The 14,877-nt window shown below is 54.0% G+C and overlaps 1 protein-coding gene across 2 annotated transcripts in view; it reads left to right on the top strand.

The window, feature by feature from the left end:
* LOC119955142 (structural maintenance of chromosomes protein 1B-like) overlaps window positions 1–14,877 on the top strand; it is a 296,162-nt gene that overhangs the window by 119,527 nt on the left and 161,758 nt on the right. The gene's annotated exons all lie outside the window — the stretch shown is intronic.

Here is a 14,877-nt window from a genome sequence, read left to right as displayed (position 1 = left end):
CATTTCATGCAAGGGGAAAATACAGAGAACTCCAGAGTGCAAGCAAGAAAGTAAATATGTATACTGCAGTATATTAAAAACATCGGTAGTTACTTTCTGATGCACAATCAATTGCACAAAGACGAGAGTTGGCGAAATGACTGCAGCATGGAGGACACACACATTTATACTCCGCCTACTGGGCGGAGCCAGCAGGCAGGGTCTACCGACGTACCTGTAGTACAGGTCTTACCATACATCACCGAATATAGGTGGTTTACCACATTTACCCCCTGTTAAAATTGTGTCCGGAGGGTGTGGTGGAGAACTATATACAGCAAACGAGTTACACATTTACAATATTGGGGAGAAAAAAAAGTATTTTAAAGTCCAGTGGACCAGTTTGAAGTTTTACCGGTCCCGGGCCTTGATGTGCCGTTGGGAGCGACGCAGTGGTGGTGGCGATGCTGATGCTGGTCTGATCTTCGGTGACTCCAGGAGCGTGCCGAAATCCTCTTCATCGTCAGGCATGGGCAGGGGGATTCTGGGGGGGGTTACTGCTGGGAGCGCCGGGGGAGGGGAGGATGGCGTTGGGCCGGAGGGGTGTGTGTGTGTGGAACCTGCATGTGCCAGGTCCCTGAGGGAGACAGTATCCTGGCAGCCTTCAGGGTACGCCACGTAGGCATATTGGGGATTGCATGGAGAAATTGCACCCTCTCGACAACGGGTCCGCCTTGTGGAGTCGGACGTGCCGACGGAGCAGGACGGGTCCTGGAGCTGCGAGCCAAGTCGGAAGCGACACCCCGGATGTGGACTTCCTGGGGAAGGCAAAAAGACGTTCATGGGGTGTTGTTAGTGGCGGTGCACAATAGTGACCGTATGGAGTGTAGTGCATCAGGGAGGACCTCCTGCCAGCGGGAGGCCAGGAGGTTCCAGGACCGTAGGGCCAGTTGGACAGCCCTCCATACCGTCCTGTTCTCCCTCTCTACCAGTCCGTTTCCCCGGGGTCTATAGCTTGTCATCCTGCTGGAGGCGATACCCCTGCTGAGCAGGAACTGACGTAGCTCATCACTCATGAATGAGGATCTCCTGTCACTGTGGATGTAGTCGGGGAAGCCGAACAGAGCGAAGATTGTGTTCAGGGCTTTGATAACGGTGGCAGTCGTCATGTCGGGGCATGGGATGGCGAAGGGGAACCTGGAGTACTCATCGACCACACTGAGAAAATATGCATTATGGTCGGTGGAGGGGAGGGGCCCTTTGAAATCCACGCTGAGGTGCTCAAAGGGACGGGAGGCCTTCACCAGGCGCGCACGGTCCGGCCGGTAGAAGTGCGGCTTGCACTCCGCACTGACCTGGCAGTCTCTGGTGATTGCCCGTACTTCCTCGACGGAGTAGGGCAGATTGCAGGCCTTTATAAAATGGTACAACCGTATGACTCCAAGGTGTCAAAAGCTGCCGTGCAGGGCCCGGAGTCGGTCTACTTGTGCACTGGCACATCTACCTCGGGATAGGGCGTCTGGGGGCTCATACAAAATCTCGTAATTGTAGGTGGAGAGCTCGATCCACCACCTCAAGATCTTATCATTCTTTATCTTGGCCCGCTGTGTGTTATTGAACATGAAGGCTACCGACCGTTGGTCAGTGAGGAGAGTGAATCTCCTGCCGGCCAGGTAATGCCTCCAATGCCGCACAGCTTCAACAATAGCTTGGGCCTCTTTTTCGATGGATGAATGCCGGATTTCTGAGGCATGAAGGGTGCGGGAAAAGAATGCCACGGGTCTGCCTGCCTGATTGAGGGTGGCGGCTAGGGCGACGTCTGATGCGTCGCTCTCCACTTGAAAGGGCAGCGTCTCGTCTACTGTGTGCATCCCGGCTTTGGCGATATCGGCTCTGATACGGGCAAAGGCCTGTTGTGCACCGCTGCGCTCCTGGTGGCGACGTGTTTGCAATCCGGGGTTAGATTTGCGAAGAGGGAAGGCGTATCGACCTTTAGGGTCGCGAGGCCACACACAGTAAGGGGTGATAGGGGCCCGTCGCATTTCAGGGTTAGGCTCTGGAGGTTCCACTGGAAGTCCAGGCCGAGTAGTAGGGTAGCGCAGAGGTTAGGGAGGACGTAAAGGCGGAAGCCACTGAATTCTATGCCCTGGACCGTGAGTGTGACCGTACAGTACCCCTGGATCGCGACGGAATGGGATCCGGAGGCCAGGGCGATTCTTTGGTTGGCGGGGCGTACCGCAAGGGAGCAGCGCCTTACCGTAGCCGTGTAGATGAATCTTTCGATGCTCCTGGGGTCTAGCAGGCAAGAGGTCACTTGTCCGTTGATTTTCACGCTGGTCGATGCAGTGGCCAGGTTGTGCGGGCGAGAGTGGTCGATGGTCACTGAGGCGAGTTGTGGTCGGTCGTCGCTGGTGTCGGATGATGGGGAGCCCGGGGGGCACAGACCCTGGAACGCTGGCGATGCCCATGTGCCGTGGGGGAGACAAGATGGCGGTGCCTGAAGATCTTGAGAACAAAATGGCGGCGCCCATAGGCCACACGTGGCGGGTGTTGAACAAGATGGCGGCGCTCACTGGCCATGCGTGATCTGAGGGGGAGAAGATGGCGGCGCCCACTGGCCGCCCGTAGTCCGGGGAGGTGAAGATGGCGGCGCCTATTGTCCGTAAACGAGGGGGGTGGGGGCGATAACGGCAACTGCACGGACGTGGCACACCGCGGCAAAGTGCCCCTTCTTACCGCAAGCCTTACAAAGGGCAGCACGGGCCGGGCAGCGTTAGAACATAGAACATAGAACAGTACAGCACAGAACAGGCCCTTCGGCCCTCGATGTTGTGCCGAACAATGATCACCCTACCTTAAACCCACGTAACCCCTATACCCATAACCCAACAATCCCCCCCATTAACCTTACACTACGGGCAATTTAGCATGGCCAATCCACCTAACCCGCACATCTTTGGACTGTGGGAGGAAACCGGAGCACCCGGAGGAAACCCACGCACACACAGGGAGGAAGTGCAGACTCCACACAGACAGTGACCCAGCCGGGAATCGAACCTGGGACCCTGGAGCTGTGAAGCATTGATGCTAACCACCATGCTACCGTGAGGCCCCTGAGCGTTGATGGGGGTGTTTCTGCTGGCTGCAAAAGTAACATCGGGGACGCCCGAGGTTCGCTGGCGTAGGAGGGGTGGGCCGCGCGGCTGGCGCTGTTGGCCTCAATGTTGCGCGAGGCGACCGTCATAGAGAGCGCTAGCTTCTTTGTCTCTGCGAGATCGAGCGTGGCCCCTTCTAACAGTCGCTGGCGTATGAGGTCCGACCCAATCCCCGTAACAAAAGCGTCCCGCATAAGGAGGTTTGAATGTTCCGTGGCCGTAACGGTCTGACAGTCACAGTCCCAGACGAGTGGGATTAGGCCCTGCCAGAAGTCTTCTATGGACTCACCAGGGAGTTGGGAGCGAGTGGCGAGTACGTGCCTGGCGAAGAGCGTGTTCGTCTTCTGAGTGTAATTTTCTTTGAGAAGCGTCATGGCTTTGGCATAGTTTGGTGCGCCCTGGATCAGCGGAAAGACGTTGGAGCTCAACCTTGAGTACAGTATCTGTATTTTCTGAGCCTGTCTTGGCGCCGAGTTGATGTACGCCTCGAAACATGCTAGCCAGTGCTGAAAGTCCCTTTTGCCGTTGCTTGATTGTGGATCCAGCTGCAGGCAATCCGGCTTCATACGGAGGTCCGTCTTTTCAAAATCTTAAAGCAATAAATTGATGCACGATCAGTTGGACAAAGATGAGAGTTGAATACAACTGAGGCTTTATTGCTCTAAGATTTGTGGCCTCCCACAGCAGCTGGCGAAATAACTGCAGCATGGAGGACACACACATTTATACTCCGCCTACTGGGTGGAGCCAGCAGGCAGGGACCACCGACGTACCTGTAGTACAAGTCCTACCATACATCACCTAATATAGGTGCAACTGTGGTTTACCACACTTTCAAAGAGTCGTAGGAAGATCATGTGATGCACTCCTCAGCAAGCTTCCCACGGTCCTCGATCTCTCTTCTCTGGTAGGTTTCCCAAAGGTTTCCAAGACCAGTCCAATCCAACCCAGTGAAAATAGTGTGGGGCATGAAATATATATTTTCCTGTGGCATGTCAATGGTGACTCCAGCATCAAGGGCCATATGTGCAATCTGAAATCAACTGTTATGAACAATGTATAATTTTGAGTTGAATATATATATCTGTGTGTTAATAAAGGTAAAATTGATTTTGGTTTCATTTAAATTTTGTTTTTGAACATCAGTAGCTGGGCGTCTGGATAGACTTGTCACTGAAATGTTTCAGGTCTTTTGGGTTTGTTGGTTATATATGTTGGTTATATAGCAAGGTTTTACAATCTCTGATTTTAAAGAAATAGGCGTTGAGAGGTCAGTGTTCTGGAAACAAAACACAAAGTAGAAAAGCTGTAGGCATAATTCCCTGGCAGTTGGGATTCTCTTTTTCCGCTGACAGCCCACCCCTGCCCCAGGGTTTCCCAGTGGCATGGAGTAGCTTCAATGAGAAATCTCATTGACAAGCTGCGGGAAGAGAGAATTCTGCCGCCAGTGAACGGCACCCCGTCAAAAAACATGCGGCTCGGGGAACCGGAGAATCCCGCCCTTTGTGTTGTCAGGAATCAGAGGTACTTTTAAGTGACCTATAATTCTATTGTTAAATATTAGAAATAACTTACAGATTTAAGTGGAGTTAATTTAGTGTTTCTGTGCAGGAAAGGGTAAACTCTAGTTCGATTCATGATAAACAAAGGCATTTGCATGCATGTTTTTTTAAAATTTCAGCTAAAAATATGGCTGTATTGTGCTGAGAGTGTTTATGACGTGAAAATTAAAGTAATGAGATGCTGCTCAGCAAATGGGGTCATTTTAGCAGAGAGAGACCTTGTGATTGTGTCTTAGCTGAGGTTAAAACAGATGGAGCTATGTAGCCACCTAAAATGGATGCTGAGCTACAAAATTAGGTCAAGCGCTAAGACTGCTGGGAAACAGACAGTTTAGCCAGAACAGCAGTCTGCAAAGAGCATTTTGCATTCTGCAGCAGCAGAAACCAGTTTGGGCTCAGGTGAGAAGACCTTAGCTAGGTGCAAATGGCAAAACGCTTTGCATGCTAATGAGGCCATCAGACTTGAACACCCACACAATAGATACATTTGGTTCTGAATGGACACATTCTAATCAAGGCCCAGACATCGAGGCACCAGAAACCTCCAAACGAAAGGACATAAGAAACGCCCCCTCCATCACGGAGACCCCCTCGCATTGGGGAATTAATCCAGTATCGATAAGAAATTGATCCAATAGGTAGAGCCCGCCCAAGAAGAGGGAAGGACAATGGAACCCCTATAAAAGATAGGGACCTCGTGTTGTCCGGTCTGTTTTTTCCGTGCTCCGGCTCTGACCACGACCTAGAAGATCCACTCTGACTCCAGCCGTTGAGCACCAGCCGCCGAACCGTAAGTGCCAGTACGACGCTCGCTACGCGAACTAAGCCCGCTAGAACCCCCAGTGACCAGAACGCTTGCTGAAGGTTGCAGCCCAAGACCAGGACGAAGGCCTCGCTCCCTGACCTTGCCTGTTCCTGTTAGATAAGTATTCTGATTACTTTAGTTTAGTCATAGGTTAGTCTCTTAGTGTGTGCATGAATATTTATTATTACTGTATAATAAATATTATCGTTTGGACCTTACTAATCGGTGTATCGTCTTTATTACTTTGAACTTGACCTTGGAATACTAGTGACGTTGTCTATATGGCAACTGGCGACTCCTAAAGCTGAATAAATACATAAGACAGAGCCTAGTGGTGTTAAGCACTTGGAAGTTAATACACCCCAATAAACGCGTTTTACGCCCATAGTAAAACGTGCAACACGCTAGGAACCTAGAGACAGAATAGTTCTCTCAGCTCTGCCAGATGTAGAAGCAGGACAGTCTGCAGAAAACGTCCCAAGACTTCCCAAAAAGCACATCAGAACTGAAAGATGACTAGTTATAGAAACTACATAACAGAAAGAGACGCTACAGAAAGTTTGAAGTCACAGGAACAAACAGATCCTGAAACTGAAACAGGAGGTGGTGGTTGTGCCAAGGAGGTGCCAATGAGGCCCCAGGTATGCCGCGACTGCATGTCCTTTGAGGAACCCGTGGACCGGGCACGCGGATGAGCCGGAAGACTGTAGGACGCATCTGCTACATGATGGCACACCTGGCACTGCGTGGGAGTGGGGGAGGAGACCCGCTACCAGTGGCCGTCAAGGTGACGGTCGCCATGAACCTTTAGGCAAAGGGGTCGTTCCAGTTGCCGAGTAGGAACATGTATGGCATCTCCCAGGCATCGGCGCACAGATGGATCCGTGCCGTCACCCTGTATATCCTGGCGGACCGCTATATCCAGTTCCCTGTGGACCGCGCCCACTAGGATGCCTGGGCAGTGGGGTTCACGGGCAGCGTCACCGGCATGCCCCGGGTCCAGGGGGTAATCGATGGGTTGCATGTCGCCTTGCGGCCACCGGGGGATAACAGGCCGCTGTTCACCAACAGAAACGGGTACTACATGGACAATGAGGTGTTCTGTAATCATCAGATGAGGATCCTGCACGTCTGCGCCCGATACCCGGGCAGTGTGCATGACTCGTTCGTGTTGGCATAATCTGTGTCCCCACCCCCCCGGTTGTTGGGCGACGGGGTACCCATTGTGATTGTGGCTGACGACGTCTATACGGAGGTCACCGACTGACCTGGAGACCCGCTACAATGGTGCTCATTGTGCGACCAGCGGTGTGGTCGAGAGGTGCTTCGGGTGCTGAAGCGCTTCAAGTGCCTGGACCGCTCTGGAGGGGCCATCCCGAGGCAAGGAAAGTCGGCCGCATCGTTGAGGTCTGCTACGTCCTCCAGAATATTGACCAGCAGAGGGGCGATGTGCTGATGGAGGATGAGGAGCAAGAGCAGGCCTCGCCGGACGAGGAGGATGAGGGGGAGGGGGACAATGGACGGGATATGGGGGCTGGCCAGGTATGGGAGGCTGCACTACGCTATCGGCAGGGCCAGCGAGGGACACATTAGTCGACACATGTTTCACCAACTAGGGGGGAGGGGCGGATGCTCGGTAGGGAGACGGACACCACAATACCACACCCTTGACCACCCAACACCCTCACCCACACCACTGAACCACCCGCATGCACACCCCTCCTCCATTATATATATCTGCGGCACTACGAGCCAGGGGCACTGGGTTGGCAGTGACAGCGGGTCTGGTCCATGGAATGAAGGATGATGACAGCCCGCTGTGCGATGTGGTCCGTGCTCGACATTGTTACACAATGTCTGACTCATGCCCATGGTAGCACCTTCCACCTGGGTGATCCCTGCATGCGAGATGGCTAGTCCATCCCACTGCCCTGTTGGATCGCTGAGGACAGGGTGATGAGGATGGTCAGGGGGGTGGGGTAGCTGCACAGTCCACCCGCTGCGCCTCACTCGTCCACCCCTCACCCACAGTGGCCATCACTGACCGTTTCACCTCCACACCAAACACCCATCAGACAGCACAGAGGCAGGTTTCAACATTGTTAACAGGTGCTTAATGTGAAGATGTATATACAGTCTGTGCCCTAGCCCCTATAACTATACTGTGCCCTGCACCCGTGCTAACGTAACTGGTGTCTAGCTTTCTGGCCTTCAACTATGCCTAGGTGGTTCCCCAGACGGTACAGCAGGAGTGGAAGCGGACTGCTGTGACGGGGTGCGGGCAGAGCCAACCCCCGAGAAACCCCCGACACCTGGCGCTGCCAGTCTGGATGCCTGCTCTGTTGTCGACAAGGGTGTGGTGAATGTAATATATATATGTATATATGATAATTCACACTGTCTTTGTAAGCACAGTTGCGCTATCCTACCACTAGGGGGAGTAGCTCTGGGAGGACTCAGGAACCTGTACTGGGCTCCACCCTTGGCTCCGCCCATGACTCCTCCCCCTAGTGCAGCTGTATAAATACCCTTGTCCAGAGTCAGCCTGAGTTCTCTAAGAGTTCATCAACGGGTAACAGGCTGGCTCTGAAGTAAGTCGATTAAAGCCTAGATTCATATCGGAAACATTTTTTTTTTTATAAATGTTTTTTTATTGAGTTTTCATATTTTATATATGACAAATTACAAGTTATTAGAGAGAGAGAAAAAAAAAAGGAAAACACAAAAATTTTACATGAATATTTACAGGTAAGCATCTTCATAACAATAATTGTGGCCGCCCCCTTTAGCCAGCATACATATTTTACATTCCCCAATATGGCCGAGGCACATGTTTATAGGCATTTATTTATAGTTTGGTTTTGGGCCTTGGCTTGCCATCAAATCCCCATACCGAGCCCGTAGCCCTCCCCCCCCCCTCCCCCCGGCTACCTTCCCCCGATTCCCGCCCATTTTCCCCTGGTTCTTGGCCACCCGACTATTCTTCCTCATGTACGTTGGCCACAAACAGGTCCCGGAACAGTTGCATGAATGGCTCCCACGTTCTGTGGAAGCCGTCGTCTGACCCTCGGATGGCGAACTTGATTTTCTCCATTTGGAGAGATTCCGAGAGGTCGGACAGCCAGTCTGCAGCTCTGGGTGGTGCTGCTGACCGCCAGCCAAACAGGATTCTACGGCGGGCAATCAGGGAGGCAAAGGCAAGGGCGTCCGCCCTCCTCCCCAGGAATAGATCTGGCTGGTCTGAACACCCGAAGACCGCCACTATCGGGCATGGCTCCACCCTCACCCCCACCACTTTGGACATAGCCTCGAAGAAGGCTGTCCAGTACTCCACAAGTCTGGGGCAAGACCAGAACATGTGGGCGTGGTTGGCCGGGCCTCTCTGGCACCGCTCACATTTGTCCTCCACCTCCGGGAAGAACCTACTCATACGGTTTCTCGTTAAGTGGGCTCTATGTACCACTTTTAGTTGCGTCAGGCTGAGCCTTGCGCACGTGGAGGTGGAGTTGACCCTATGCAGTGCTTCGCTCCAGAGTCCCCACCCTATCTCCATCCCCAGGTCGTCCTCCCATTTCCTTCTTGTTGCGTCCAGTACGGTGTCGTCCCTGTCTACCAGTCGGTCATACATGTCACTACAGTTCCCTTTCTCTAGGATACTTGCGTCCAGTAGGTCTTCCAGTAGTGTCTGTCGTGGCGGTTGTGGGTACGTCCTTGTCTCCTTTCGTAGGAAGTTTTTGAGCTGCAGGTACCGTAGCTCGTTCCCCCCAGCTAGCCGAAACTTCTCTGTCAGTTCGTCCAGTGTTGCGATCCTGTCGTCCGTGTATAGGTCCCTGACTGTCAGTGTCCCCCCGTCCTGCCTCCACCTTTTGAAGGTGGCGTCGGTCAGTGCTGGTTTGAACCTATGGTTGTTGCAGATGGGAGCCTTGTCCGACATTTTGTACAGGCCAAATTGCTGCCGCAGTTGGTTCCAGGATTGGAGGGTGGCTGTCACCACTGGGCTGGTGGAGTGTTTTTTGGGTGGGGATGGGAGTGCTGCCGTGGCGAGGGCCCGGAGGGAGGTTCCCATGCAGGAGGCCTCCTCCGCACGCACCCACTCGGCTTCTGGCTCCTGGATCCATCCCCTTACTCGCTCGGCTGTTGCCGCCCAGTGGTAGAATTGTAGATTCGGGAGGGCTAGCCCCTCCCTGGATTTTGTTTTTTGTAGGACCTTCTTTGGGATCCTAGCATTTTTACCCCCCCATACGAACGCCATGATATGTTTGTCCAGCGCTTTGAAAAAGGCCTTGGGGATGTAGATCGGAATGGATCTAAACAGGAAAAGGAACCTGGGCAGTACGTTCATTTTGATCGTCTGGACTCTCCCCACGAGGGAGAGCGGGAGTGTGTTCCATCTTTGCAGGTCCTTTTTAACTTCCTCCGTCAGGCTGGTGAGGTTCCATTTGTGGATCCCTTTCCAGTCATGGGCTATTTGGATCCCCAGGTAGCGGAATTTATTTCGGGCTTGTTTGAACGGCAGCCCCTTTACTGCTGCCCCCCCCCCCCTTGCGGGTGTACTGGGAAGATCTCACTTTTGCTCATGTTGAGTTTGTAGCCCGAGAAGGCTCCAAACTCTTTCAGGAGCGCTATGATTCCGTCCATGCTGCTTTGTGGGTCCGAGATATAGAGGAGCAGATCATCCGCATAGAGTGAGACTCTGTGCTCTCTACCTCCCCTTCGGATCCCCCTCCAATTTTTTGCTGCCCTGAGCGCGATTGCTAGCGGTTCGATTGCTAGTGCGAACAGCAGCGGGGACAGTGGGCATCCTTGTCTGGTGCCCCTGTGCAGCTGGAAGTATTGGGAGTTGGTAATGTTGGTCCGTACACTCGCCATGGGAGCGTTGTATAGGAGCTTTACCCAAGCGGTGAACCCTGTTCCAAGCCCAAACCGCTCCAGTACCTCTATGAGGTATTTCCATTCGACTCTGTCGAAGGCCTTTTCTGCGTCCAGGGAGACGATCACCTCTTGTGTTCTCTCCCCGGAGGGGGTCATTATCACGTTCAGCAGGCGCCTGATGTTCGCAGTAAGCTGTCTACCTTTGACGAAGCCCGTCTGGTCCTCTGTGACCACCTCAGGTACACAGTCTTCTAGCCTTTTGGCTAGGATTTTGGCGTCTGCGTTCAGCAGAGATATGGGTCTGTATGACCCACATTCCGTTGGGTCTTTGTCTTTCTTAGGTATCAGCGAGATTGAGGCCTGTGCTAACGTGGGTGGCAGTGTGCCCCTAGCTAGCGAGTCTGTGAACATCTCCCGCAGGTGCGGGGCCAGCGCTGTCGCGAATTTTTTGTAGAAGTCCGCCGGGAATCCGTCCGGTCCCGGCGCCTTCCCCGTCTGCATGGAGCTAATGCTCTCCATGATCTCTCCCAGTGCTAGTGGTGCTTCCAGATCCCGTTTTCTGCCCTCTCCCACGACTGGTATGTCCAGTCCATCAAGAAACCGGTTCATCCCAGCCTTCCCCGTTGGGGGCTCCGAGGTGTATAGCTCTTGGTAGAAGGCCTTGAAGGTTTCGTTAATCCTCTCTGGTTCTGTTTCCCACGTGCCTCTGGTACCTCTGATTTGCGCAATTTCCCTGCTGGCTGCCTGCTTTCTCAGCTGGTGTGCCAACAGGCAGCTGGCTTTGTCTCCGTGTTCGTACAGGGCCCCGCGTGCCTGGCGGAGTTGGTGTACTGCTTTCCTGGTGGAGAGCAGGTCAAAGTTCCTTTGTAATTCTTTTCTCTCCGCCAGGAGCTCTACGGTCGGGGCCTCGGAGTATTTACGGTCTACCTCCAGTATGGAGTCGACCAGCTTCTGCCTAGCCACCCTTTCCTCCCTATCTCTTTGCGCTTTGTAGGCAATGATTTCCCCTCTTAGTACGGCCTTAAGCGCTTCCCAGAACGTGGAGGATGAGACCTCCCCGTTTTGGTTGTTCTCCGTGTATTCCGCTATGGCCAGCGCTATCCTTTCGCTGAAGGCCTTGTCAGCTAGTAAGGCACCGTCCAGCCTCCATGTGGGGCGCTGGGCCCTTCCCGTCTCCAGCCGCACGTCCATGTAGTGTGGGGCGTGGTCTGATATCACAATTGCGGAATATTCCACCTTGTCTATCCCTGGAAGCACCGTTTTCCCCACCACAAAGAAGTCAATTCTGGTGTACACATTGTGTACTGGGGAGAAGAAAGAGAATTCTTTCTCCCCCGGGTGGGCGAATCTCCAGGGGTCCACTGCTCCCATCTGCTCCATATAGTGACTGAGTTCCCTTGCCATGTTTGAGGTTTTCCCCGTTCTGGGGTTTGATCTGTCCGTCTTTGGGTCCTGTACACAGTTGAAGTCCCCCCCCATGATTAGTCGGTGCGTCGCTATGTCCGGGATTTCTGCCATGGTCTTTTGGATGAAGCTCGTGTCGTCCCAGTTGGGCGCGTACACGTTAACTAGAACTACCGGCGCCCCATCCAGGGCCCCGCTGACCATGACATACCGTCCCCCTGGGTCCGTAACCGTCTTTGTCGCCCTAAACATTGTCCTCTTGCCAATCAGGATCGCCACCCCCCTGGCCCTTGCCCCATAACAGGAATGATAGGTTTGTCCCACCCAGCCCTTTCTTACCCGCAGTTGGTCCTGCTCCCTCAGGTGCGTCTCTTGGAGGAAGACTATGTCGGCCCTCATGTTTCTAAGGTGGGTGAGGACTCTAGATTATATCGGAAACATGTGTCTGGTGAATTGATGGTTCCATCAATTTAATCGACTTAAGAACAGTAAAGATCGATTATGGAATCGGCCCTCAAGCCTGGACGCCTGGAACACGACCCGCAGGATGCAGAGGCTAAAGAAATCTTCTCCCACTGGATCCGGTGCTTCAAGGCCTACCTGGCAGAAGCGAGCACAGCCGAAATGACAGAGGATCAGAAGCTAAGTCTACTGCACGCGAGGGTGAGCCACAGAATCTCTACGCAACTAAACTCGGCCAGTTCATATACTGCGGCGCTAGCAGTTCTCGATAAAATTTATGTAAGGCCTATTAATGAAGTTTACGCTCGCCATGTGTTCACGACTCGCCGCCAGCGGCCTACAGAATCACTCGCCAAATTTCTAAGGGAACTCAATAATTTGTCCAATGACTGTAATTACCAAGCGGTTACCGCGGCTGAACACAGCGAACTTGCGGTACGCAATGTTTTTGTAGTGGGCCTCAGGTCTAACTATGTACGCCAACGACTGCTGGAAAAGGGGGCCCAGGACTTAGAAACGACTGTGGAAGCTGCAACCACAATTGAGGTCTCCTTCCGCAGCCTTAACTCGTTCCCCGCAGACCCCGCGACCCAATCATGGGCCCCCGACCAGCGACTCCCCCAGGCCTGTGCAATGCGGCCACCCAGCCACCATGCTGCCCCAGCCTGCCACTATGCTGCTCCAGCCAGCCACTACGCTGCTCCAGCCTGCCATTTCTGCGGCCAGAACCACCACCCGCGGCAGCACTGCCCGGCCCGCAACGCAACCTGCAGCAGCTGCGGGCGAAAAGGCCATTACACAAGAGTGTGCCTCACTAAAAGGGCCCCAGCTTCCAACTCCCCAGCGACTCGAAGTAATCGCTCCCCTCACTCGCAGCCCCGTGGGGCCCGAAACGCTGCGGCCTATGCCCCGACTCCGCCCCCTCCAGCCACGTGCGATCCATGGGGGCCGCCATCTTGGAAAACCTCCACCACGCAGCCGGCCACATGCGACTCATGGGGGCCGCCCTCTTGGATGCCATCTTCCTCGCCGCCCGCCACGTGCGATCCACGGGCCCGATCGGCATCTCCACGCTCGGACAACTCTGCGGAAGAATTCGAATTCGACTATGAACTCAAAGGGCAGTCATCACGGGGCCACTCCAGCACAGCTGATCGAGCCGCCGACTACCCGCAACTCAGCGCGGTCACCCTGCACCAATCACGACCAAAGAATCTACGAAACTCAATGGCAGAGGTCCATATCAACGGGTACAAAACGCCATGCCTCTTCGACTCCGGGAGCACGGAGAGCTTCATACATCCAGACCTGGTAAGACGCTGTTCGTTCCCCGTGCAGCAAACTATCTCGCTCGCTTCAGGCTCCCATTCGGTCCAGATCCAGGGGCGCACCGCTGCGACACTGACAATCCGAGGCGCTAGCTACTCGAAATTCAAACTCTACGTTTTGCCCGAACTCTGCGCGCCACTCTTATTAGGCCTAGACTTCCAATGTAACCTCAAGAGCCTCACCCTCAGCTTCGGAGTGCTCCTGCCCCCTCTCACGATCTGCAGCCTCGCTACGCTGCGAATTCCCCCCCCCCCCTCCTCTCTTCGCCAGTCTCACAAAGGACTGTAAACCTGTAGCCACTCGTAACAGGCGGTATAGCCTGCAGGATAGGGTATTTGTCAGAGCAGAGGTCCGAAGGCTACTCAGTGAGGGGGTTATAGAGGCCAGCAATAGTCCCTGGAGAGCTCAGGTGGTGGTTGTTAAGACCAGGGGAAAATTCCGTATGGTGGTCGACTACAATCAGACCATAAATAGATTTACGCTCCTCGACGCGTATCCCCTCCCCAGGATTGCAGACATGGTAAACCAGATCGCCCAGTACCGGCTCTTTTCCAGGTGGATCTGAAGTCTGCATACCACCAGCTCCCAATCCGCCCGGAGGACCGCCACTACACGGCATTCGAGGCCGATGGCCGCCTCTTCTATTTCCTCCGGGTCCCTTTCGGCGTCACTAATGGGGTCTCGGTGTTCCAACGAGCAATGGACCGAATGGTGGACCAGTATGGGCTGCGGGCCACGTTTCCGTACTTGGGCAATGTCACCATCTGCGGCTATGACCAGCAGGACCACGACGCCAACCTCCACCGTTTTCTCCAGACGGCACAGAAACTGAATCTCACGTACAACAAGGAGAAATGCGTTTTCCGCACAACCAGACTAGCCATCCTTGGCTATGTCGTGGAAAACGGAGTCCTGGGCCCAGACCCGGACCGTATGCGCCCTCCCCCATTGCCCCAAGGCCCTCAAACGGTGCTTGGGCTTCTTTTCCTACTACGCCCAGTGGGTCCCTCAATATGCGGACAAAGCCCACCCACTCTTTAGGGCCACACGATTTCCCCTGTCAGCCGAGGCACGCCAGGCCTTCGACGGCATCAAGGAGGACATCGCCAAAGCGGCCATGCGGGCGGTGGATGAATCCACCCCATTTCAGGTATAGAGCGACGCCTCAGAGGTAGCTCTTGCAGCCACGTTAAATCAGGCAGGGAGACCAGTTGCATTTTTCTCCCGTACCCTCTCCGCTTCAGAACTCCAACACTCTTCAGTCGAGAAAGAAGCACAAGCCATTGTGGAGGCTATCCGTCACTGGAGG

This window comes from Scyliorhinus canicula, chromosome 20, assembly GCF_902713615.1.
Source record: "Scyliorhinus canicula chromosome 20, sScyCan1.1, whole genome shotgun sequence".
NCBI classification, from domain to species: domain Eukaryota; kingdom Metazoa; phylum Chordata; class Chondrichthyes; order Carcharhiniformes; family Scyliorhinidae; genus Scyliorhinus; species Scyliorhinus canicula.
This window is presented reverse-complemented; position numbering and strand designations above follow the sequence as displayed.